A 10,761-nucleotide genomic window follows, 5' to 3' on the forward strand; every position below is an offset into this window, starting at 1 on the left:
TGAAGCAAAATGCCAGAAGCATCGCCTCTTCGGCGGGTCCAGAGGATGTACAGGAGCGATAGGACAGGATACAGAAATAAGGTTATGATCGGAGGAGCCCAACGGAGAGAACAGTTTGACAGAGTAAGCAGAAGGATTAGAGGTAAGGAAGAGGTCTAGAATGTTGGGCCTGTCTCCAAGACGGTCGGGAATACGAGTAGGGTGCTGAACCAACTGCTCTAGGTCGTTGAAGAGAGCAAAGTTGTAGGCTTGTTCACCAGGCTAGTCAGTGAAGGAGGATGAAAGCCAAAGCTGGTGGTGAATATTGAAATCTCCCAAGATGGAGATTTCAGCAAAGGGAGAGTGAGTCAAGATGTGCTCCACTTTAGAGTTCAAATAGTCAAAGAATTTTACATAGTAGAGTTAGGTGAGAGATAAACAGCACAGATGTATTTAGTAATAGAATGACAATGAAGTCTTAGCCAGATGGTGGAAAATTCAGAAGAGTCAAGGTCGTGGGCACGAGAGCAAGTGATGTCGTTGCGCACGTAGGCGCAACATCCAGCTTTGGATTGAAATTTAGGATAGAGACAGTAGGAGGGAACAGAGTAGAGGTTGCTGGCAGTAGCCTCAGAAACCTGTGTTTCGGTGAGGAAGAAAAGGTGGGGTTTAGAGGAGGAGAGATGGTGTTCCACAGAATGAAAATTAGAACGAAGACCACGAATGTTGCAGAAATTGATAAGGAGGAGGTTCGAGGAGTTATCAGGACACTTCTCATGTCGGCAACCAGAAGGGGAGTCCTCACTGTGGGAATTTATGGTCCCCCCCCCCCAGGCGGGGACTCCGAGGCGGTGTTTTCGTTAGCCATTTCGAATTTTGAATTTTGGGAAAAGGTGTGTGTGTTGTGTAGAAAGAGAGAGGAACTGTATTTAGAGAGCATGCTGAACTGCTCTCTGGTGTTGATGAGACAAAGGGGAAACGGTTAGTGAGGACATGGGAAGGGTCTTTGAAGGGCTTCAGCACCCTCCTCGCTTTCCATATATCCTCACCGGGAGTAGCTCACGCCCGTTCGGTAGGTGTCTTCCTACCTACTCCTACTACACTTTAATTAACTCCTCTGAACTACTGTTGCTTATTCTACGTCCATGTTTTAGATACAAAAACTTTATAAATGTATTAGTATAGTACAGTATATAATGGTATTAGTAATATCAGTTATCAAATCTGTAATTCTCCGACAGGCTGCAGTGTCCCTCATCACCTCCAGCTTCTAGTTGCACTACGGTACTTCGCCACTGGAGACTTCCAGATAACGATGGGTGACTGTAGTGATATGTCTACAGTATCTGTCAGCAAGTACGTCACAGTTATTGCAACAGCGATTGCACGGCAGGCACCCCGCTCCATACATTTTCCTCAACCTAATGAAGCTCTTTCTGTAGTGTCTCATTTTCTTTTCCATTGCTGGAATGCCAGGAGTAGGCTGCATTGATGGGTCTCATATTAAAATAATAAGTCCTGGAGGAGATAATGCAGAAATTTATCGATGTAGGAAGGGATACATATCCTTAAACATTCAAGGGGTTTGTGATGTCAACATGAAGTTCACAAATATTCTTTGCAGCTGGCCTGGATCCACAAATGATGTCAGAATTTTTGAAAATTTACGCATTTATGCATGGTTCGAGGAAGGCCAGTTTTCGGGGCATTTGTTGGGTGACAGCGGCTATGGATGCTCCTCATTCCTGTTGACACCAATACTGAACCCAAAAAATGAAAAAGAAAGAAATTATAATTCTGAGCGCATTAAAACTAGAAATGTGATAGAAATAGCATTTGGTGTTTGGAAGAGGTTTGCTTGCCTCTCTATCCCACTAAAAACAAAGCTTGCAACATCGAAGATCATAATATTAACTTGTGCTGTATTGCACAATATTGCTATAGAGAGGAGAATCATAACTGATGACGAGTATGAACTTCCTGATGCACAACACGATGATTATGAAGGGGAGGGAGAGGCACACAATGCAGCAGGTGGCCCTCAGAAACGACAAGCTCTGATACAACGTTGGTTCTGAATAGTGCCATATGATCAGGGCAAAGACACTCTTTAAGTGGTGTGATGTGATAAGTGGCTAAATATTAAGTTATGTAAGATCAGTGACAAGTTGTGGTGTAGTAAGAGATAATAAAAAAGGTAATTTAGGGCAATATTCAAGGTACAAACAATATTAAAGGTAATGTATATTTATAGCAGTAAGTACCGTATAGTATAATAAGTCTCTACTCTGTTCCCTCCTACTATATCTATCCTAAATTTCAATCCAAAGCTGGATGTTGCGTCTACGTGAGCAACGACATCACTTGCTCTCGTGCCCACGACCTTGACTCTTCAGAGTCCGGCTAAGACTTCATTGTCATTCTTCTACTAAATACATCTGTGCTGTTTATCTCTCACCTAACTCTACCAACTATGTAAAATCCTTGGCTACTTGAACTCTAAAGTGGAGCACATCTTGACCCACTTTCCCTTCGCTGAAATCTCTATCTTGGGAGATTTCAATATTCACCACCAGCTTTGGCTTTCATCCTCTTTCACTGACCAGCCTGGTGAACAACCCTACAACTTTGCTCTCCTCAATGACCTAAAGCAGTTGGTTCAGCACCCTACACGTATTCCCGACCGTCTTGGAAACCGGCCCAACATACTAGACCTCTTTCTTACCTCTAACCCTTCTGCTTACTCAGTCAAACTGTTCTCTCCGTTGGGTCCTCCGATCACAACCTTATTTCTGTATCCTGTCCTATCGCTCCTGTACACTCTCTAGACCCACCGAAGAGGCGATGCTTCTGGCATTTTGCTTCAGCTCGGTGGGACGACCTGAGGATGTACTTTTCCGATTTCCCGTGGAATGATTACTGCTTCCAGGATCGAGACCCCTCTGTGTGTGCCCAGCGCATCACAGAGGTGATTGTCTCTGGAATGGAGGCATACATTCCACCTACTTTCTCTACTCCTCATGCTAAAAAACCTTGGTTTAATCACGCTTGTTCTCATGCTGTCAAAGATAGGGAGGCAGCTCACGAAAGGTACCAAAGCCTTCGAACTCCCACTAACCATAATCTTTACATTTCTGCCCGGAATCGTGTCAAATCTATTCTCCGACTAACCATAAACTTCCTCATTAATAGAAAATGCCAAAACTTTGCTTTCTCTAATTCTTCCCGTGACTTCTGGCATCTAGCCAAAAATATCTCCTCCAATTTCACTTCTTCCTCTTTCCCTCCTTTCCTTAACCCTGATGGCAGAACTGTCGTCTCATCTCTCTCTAAGGCTGAACTCTTCGCTCGAACTTTCTGTAAGAACTCCATCCTGGACGATTCTGGGCATATTCCTCCTACTCATCCCCCCTCTGACTTCTTTATGCCTATAATTAAGATTCTTCCTAATTATGTTTTCTATGCCCTCTCTGGCCTCAGCTCTCAAGAGGCTTATGGACCTGATGGAGTGCCTCCTATTGTCCTTAAAAACTGTGCTTCCGTGCTGACAACCTGCCTGGTCAAACTCTTTCGCCTCTGCCTGTCAACATCTACCTTTCCTTCCTGTTGGAAGTATGCCTTCATACAGCCTGTGCCTAAGAAGGGTGACCGTTCCAATCCCTCAAACTACCGTCCTATAGCTTTGCTTTCATGTCTATCTAAAGCTTTTGAATCAATCCTTAACCGAAAGATTCAAAAGCACCTTTCCACTCCTGACCTTCTATCTGATCGCCAGTATGGGTTCCGCAAAGGGCGTTCTACTGGTGATCTCCTTGCCTTCCTAACTGACTCTTGGTCATCCTCTCTTAGCCGTTTCGGTGAAACCTTTGCTATTGCGCTGGATATATCAAAAGCCTTTGATAGGGTCTGGCACAAATCTTTGCTTTCCAAACTACCATCCTACGGTTTCTATCCTTCTCTCTGTACCTTTCTCTCAAGTTTCCTCTCTGACCGTTTTATTTCTGCTGTGGTAGACGGTCACTGTTCTTCCCCTAAACCTATTAACAGTGGTGTTCCACAGGGTTCTATCCTATCTCCCACTCTCTTTCTGTTGTTCATTGATGATCTTTCCAAAACGAACTGTCCTATCCATTCTTACGCCGATGACTCTACTCTGCATTACTCAACTTCTTTTAATAGAAGACCCACCCAACAGGAACTAAATGATTCCAAGATGGAGGCGGCAGAACGCTTAGCCTCAGACTTTACTATTATTTCCGACTGGGGCAAGAAGAACTTGGTGTCCTTCAACGCCTCAAAAACACAGTTTCTCCACCTATCCACTCGACACAATCTTCCAAACAACTATCCCCTATACTTTGACAACACTCAGCTGTCACCTTCTTCAACACTAAACATCCTCGGTCTATCCTTAACTCAAAATCTCAACTGGAAACTTCATATCTCTTCTCTTACTAAATCAGCTTCCTCGAGGCTGGGCGTTCTGTACCGTCTCCACCAGTTCTTCTCCCCCGCACAGTTGCTATCCATTTACAGGGGCCTTGTCCGCCCTCGTATGTAGTATGCATCTCACGTGTGGGGGCTCACAGCTCTCTTGGACAGAGTGGAGTCTAAGGCTCTTCGTCTCATCAGCTCTCCTCCTCTTACTGATAGTCTTCTACCTCTTAAATTTCGCCGCCATGTTGCCTCTCTTTCTATCTTCTATCGATATTTTCATGGTGACTGCTCTTCTGAGCTTGCTAACTGCATGCCTTCCCCCCTTCCGCGGCCTTGCAACACACGACTTTCTATTCAAGCTCATCCCTTTATTGTCCAAATCCCTTACGCAAGAGTTACCCAGCATCTTCACTCTTTCATCCCTCACGCTGGTAAACTCTGGAACAATCTTCCTTCATCTCTATTTCCTCCTGCCTACGACTTGAACTCTTTCAAGAGGAGGGTATCAGGACACCTCTCCTCCCGAAATTGACCTATCTTTCGGCCACTCCTCTAACTCTTTATAGGAGCAGTGATTAGCGGGCTTTTTTTTCTTCAACATTTGTTACCTTTTTTTATGCCCTTGAACTGACTCCTCTGCTGTAAAAAAAATAGTTATAGCAGGAAATGTATGATGCAAGGTAATGTTCAAGTTCTTTATCGTAATAATAAAAGTTAGCATACAATGTCTTTGAGTGTTTATATCCTGATCTTATGCAATGGCACTTATTTGTTCAAATAGTGGTTTTCTATGGCACCCAAGGTCTTCACAACTGCATCGGTAATTCTTCGAAAACAGTCCAAGATTCCATCCAAAAATTCTATGCTCTTAGCTGAAACTCTTTTTGCCTCATTTTCCAGAACACTTGCAGTTCTTTCTCGCTGTACAGTCTGGTCACATTTCAATCTTTTTAGGGCTTCTGATTTTTCAAGGGAAAGTTTTCTTTTTCTCTCAATTTTTTTCTACACTGAATTATTCACATTCACTGGAGAAACAGTTCTTGATGAAGTGGAGGAGGAGGGGAAGGTGGTGCTGCTCTTCCCATGGTGTTCCTCTGCATTTATAGCTGGAAGGTCTTCCAGCAATGAAGCCTCCTGCTCCAAGGTCGTGTTACCTGCTGGGGAACAGCCGATTACTTCTACACCTGAAATGTACAAAATTCTAAATAAACATTCATGTGTGATGCAAATAACAGTGGGGAGAGAAAAAATTGAGGAGTTTGAGTTCATGGGCATAAAATAGGTCACACTAGATGAGCAGATACGAGCTATCTGACTGGACAGTGTAAGCAAAGATTATAGGATCAGAGCTGCAGAGAGAAACATTGTGGAAACCTACGAACCTACCTGACCCACCCTAACCTAACCTGGACTGTGGCAGACTACCAGGACCTAATTTAACCTAACCTGCATGTGGGTACCTAAATTTAACCTAACCTGCAGGTGCATACCGAATGTAAACAATGTAGCGTGCGACCGGTGTACTTTTCCAAACGGAGCTCTTATGAAGAATTGTCTACTTTCCTAATAGAATTAGTCAAACTTTACCTAACCTAGCCTAATCTGGAGTAGGCCAGACTACCAATATGTAAATATTCTTACCTCCTTCAGTTATGCCAATGACAAGAGCATCATCTCCATTGATAGTGCTGTCAGCTAAGAGATTAATGCCGCAATTTATATCCTTTGTGTGTAGCTGTTCTTGGGCTGGTTGAAGATCACTATTCATAACTGACTCGGCCACAAGAGTCAGCTCATCTGGCTTTGGTGGAGTAGGAGGAGGCCCACCACCAGTTTTATAGCACTGCCTGATGTACGTGCTATTAGCCTTCTTAACACTGTGAACAATAAGAACTTGATAAGCTTAATAATGTCTTACTGAATACCTATTAAGTCTACACTTTGCAACACTATCAAGCTAAAGCATCGCCTTATTAACTATTTCTCATTAAAAACTAATACTACACTAATAGCCTACTGTGTTTTTGTAAGTACTTTCCGTATCTTTAAAAAGTATGGACATACTGTACTGTAAATGGTGACCTAAGTGTAGGAAGGTCCACATTTATTTTTTACTAATTTCTTTCAGTCCATAATAATGAGGATCTAACAAGATTAATTGCAATTATAATGGCAAATCCTCTGTTTTGTATCCTCTGTCTAACATATTTAGGACTGGTATGTTAGGTGTGGGACATCATCAATACAGTGGTATATCATGAATATTAAATTTAAATCAACAGGGATAACACACAATAAAAATAATGGGGAAACAGACCAATCTTCAATAATTTACCATGGCAGTGCCTATCTTGACAACAACCATACTGGCTTCAAGCTCTTCCAACGACAAAGTCAACTTAAACATATCTCTCCATAATTGTTTACACTGCACCAACTTGTTCACACAAATTTGGAATAATATTTAACTTATGCACCTTACAGTGTCCTCACATAAAATAGCATAGATAATCTCTGAAAAAAAAAATGTATAGTTTAAAGTGTAATGATACCACTGCAAACCAAACCACTGTGCTAGCCAGCCCCATTTGTATTTGTTTATAAAATATTTGGTGTTATTTCAATTGAGCTTTCATAATGTGGAAATGGTTAACTGACTTAACTAATGAGCAGTTACCTATCATTCATATTAAAGGATTAGCAACTCATATGGGCTTGGCCAATATTAATGCTGAGAAATCTAAATTTCCATCAACAATGGATTCAATTTAACCTAGAACATACAATACATATCTTACCTGTTTCGTATATATATTCCCAACATCTCTTCAGCTGTACAGTCGACTTGGGTTGGCTTACAGGGAAAACAGCATTATATTTCCTCGTCACCTTCTCCCATGCAACGGCTTTTTGACCCAGCTTGAGGTGGTCACTGCTTTTATCCATCATATTCGGATTCAGCTTTATTAACTGCACCAAATGCAGCTTCTGATCATAGGTCAAAGGCTGTCCTTTATCTTGGCGGGCTGCCATTCTGTGTATCAGTTTTGATTTGAGAAACAAACACTTTTCCTGGTTTCACGTCCTCCTTCTGCAGGCAACAAGGGTAGAATGAAAACGTTTGTTTTGATGCTACACGTGCGTCAGTGATACCAACCGCAGTTCATCGATATTACCAACCCTCCCGAATTATCAACTACACGAGTCCCGACGTTAGTAAAGGGGTACCCATGACTGTCGAAGAGAAACGCTGTGTGTGCGCTCCCGACTCCTAACTTGGTATGGGATGAGAGTTCCGAACATTCGGAGACGACTGTAAGAATGGGGGTAAAACTCTTCTGAAGGAGGATAAGTAGAGCAATATCGGATGGCTCGCTGAGGATGTCGAGAGTTGTCTCAATGCAAACGACCTTAGGCCTGTCTTTATGGGCCGCTTTCACAGTCACTTTGTTTTGATCATTACCAATGACGGCGATCGACGCTATAATTTTCCACGTGAAACTGGCCTATGGGGTAATGGTGGCTGCAGAGGAAGGGAGAGGTGTTGAGAATGTGTGATAAGGTGCGGGTCTAGGCTAACCCCGCAGCCGCCACTACCCCATCGGCCAGTTTTAAGTGGAAATTCTATAGCGGCGATCACCGCCATTGGTAACGATCGAAACAAACAAAACGACTGTGAAAGCAGCCCTAAAGCTCTAAAGAAGTTCCGCTTCAAAGTCAAATCTCAGACGAGTCCCTACTATTCCAGCGGCAGATAGTATCAGATGCGGATAGGTATTGGGCTCATTGGTACAAGTACTTTGGGCAACTGGCAGAGCCCCAAAGCGGACAGTTCCCTCCGGAAGATTTACAGACGGCGGCTGTTGATCCACCACAACACGAAACTCCACCCTATCTTTCAGACGTGAGAGAAGTTGTGAGGAAGTTGAACGGTAGACAGGCAGCAGGGATCTGTAATATCAGCGCGGAGATGCTGAAAGACGGGGGTGAAGCCATGCATGATCCATTGGTGGTATGCGGTGCTTTCTGAAGTTTGGCAGTCCGGTACCATTCCAACTGACTGGAAAAAAATATAAACTGGTTGTCCCTTTGCGGAAAAGGGAAGGGGATCAAAGGTACTTCAACAATTACTGCGGTAGCACAATGCTCATTGTGCCGAACAAAGTGCTCCAACATTTAATGCTGATGAGAATTTCATTGAATCTGCCAAATATACAGAGACCTGAGCAATCTGGGTACACGCCAGGAAAGTCAACAGGTACCTGAATCACAGCACTTCGTGTCTTCGTGGAACGCTGACTTGAGTAGAAGATATTACATATCAAACTGCTGTTTTGTCTCAAAGTTTGGCATTTTTCTGCGTGAGAGAAGATTCTTTATTATGTATTCTTCTCTGGCTTTAACGCTACTGACGGGAGTAGGTAGGGAGACACCTACCGAAACGGCCGCAAGCCACTCCCGATGAGGTACATACGAGAAGCGAGGAGAGTGCTGCAAGCCCTCCAAAGACCCTTCCTGCGTCCTCACTTTCCGTTTCCCTATTGTCACATCTACACCAGCGAGTAGTTCAGCATGCTCTCTAAAGACAAATCCTCTTACTTTTCACACCACACTACATACACGCAACACACACTCCCTTCCCCAATTTTTTTTTTAAATTCAAAATGGCTTATAACTCTGCCTGAGTCCTAGTCTGGGAGAGGGGGACCACAAATGCCCCCAGAGCGGAGTCCACTCTCGGCCTTCAACCCAAGAGGTGTCTTGATATCTCTTCCAACTTTCTCCTTATTAACTTTGCAACATTCGCGGTCTTCGCTCTAATTTTCATTCTGTGGAACACCATCTCTCCTCCTCTAAACCTCACCTTCTCTTCCTCACCGAAACACAGGTTTCTGAGGCTGCTGACAGAAATCTATGCTCTGTTCCCTCCTACTATCTCTATCCTAAATTTCAATCTAAAGCTGGATGTTGCGTCTACGTACGCAACGGCATCACTTGCTCTCATGCCCACCTTGACTTTTCAAAGTTTTCCACCATCTGGCCAAGACTTCATTGTCATTCTATCACTAAATACATCTGTGCTGTTTATCTCTCACCTAACTCTACTAACTATGTAAAATTCTTTGACTACTTGAACTTTAAAGTGGAGCACATCTTGACCCACTCTCCCTTCGCTGAAATGTCCATCTTGGGAGATTTCAATGTTTACCACCAGCTTTGACTTTCATCCTCTTTCACTGACCTGCCTGGCGAACAAGCCTACAACTTTGCCATCCTCAATGATCTAGAGCAGTTAGTCCAGCACCCTACACGTATTCCCGACCGTCTTGGAGACCGGCCCAACATACTAGACCTCTTCCTTACCTCTAACCCTTCTACCAGAAGAGGTTCTCTCGCCCACCCCTGGCCCTCCCTGTGACATCCAGGACTACGCCAGGAACCTCAAGGACGCCATGCAGAGACTCCAACCAGTGCCGCCCCGTACATCAGCCTTCAAGACGTTCGTGAGCCAGAACCTCGACACCTGCACACACGTGTTCGTGCGAGTGGACGCCGCGAAGAAACCTCTGCAGCAACCGTACGATGGCCCCTTCGCCGTCACCAGGAGGACGCGCTAAAACATCACCATTAACCGCTACGGCAAGTCCGACGTCATCTCCATCGACCGGGTCAAGCCTGCGTACCTCCTGCGTCCATATCCTCTACCAATCAACACCGTGTCAGTGTCCCCTAGTCCAGTGCCCAAAGACAATGTCCAGTGCCACAGAAAAAAACACGTAACGTTCCTCCTACCTCGTCACTAGGGGGGGAGTTATGTAGTGACCCTCTAAATCTTTCCATTTTCTCTTGCTTTTCCCGTTCTTTCCATCTTCCGTTTCTTCAGTCTACCCTTAACTCATCACGTTCTCTTTCTTTTCTCTCACTCTCAACACACACTATTCCATTTCATCTATTACACATATTCATCACACATTAACTTCTCTTGTTACGAGTCACTACATATAAATAAATGTATATAATCATTCTTATTATTATAAGCAATATTATGTTCAAGCTGCATCACCAAAGAGTCATTCTTGTAAATATTACCGTATACTAACCATTGTAAATATTCATTCACAATAATAAAAAACATGAATATTCTCAGAAATAAATCTCTTCCTCAATGGAGTTACCACCAGGTTCAAAGTTGTTTCTCTAAACCTATTCAGACGGCCTTAACGGACCCATACGGCGTTATACCAGCTATAACGGTTGCTGCCAGATCACTCACAAACAGCAATGTTTGGTTTTCTCAGTAGCGGCCTAGGCTGCCGCTACAGTATCACAAATAGCCATTGTTTC

General features: G+C 43.7%; 1 pseudogene; it reads left to right on the top strand.

Annotated features, from left to right (window-relative positions):
- LOC126986565 (putative nuclease HARBI1) overlaps positions 1-10,034 on the top strand; it is a 42,675-nt pseudogene extending 32,641 nt beyond the window's left edge.
- Positions 10,035-10,761: the final 727 nt, after the last annotated feature.

Source organism: Eriocheir sinensis, chromosome 62, assembly GCF_024679095.1.
Source record: "Eriocheir sinensis breed Jianghai 21 chromosome 62, ASM2467909v1, whole genome shotgun sequence".
Lineage (NCBI taxonomy): Eukaryota > Metazoa > Arthropoda > Malacostraca > Decapoda > Varunidae > Eriocheir > Eriocheir sinensis.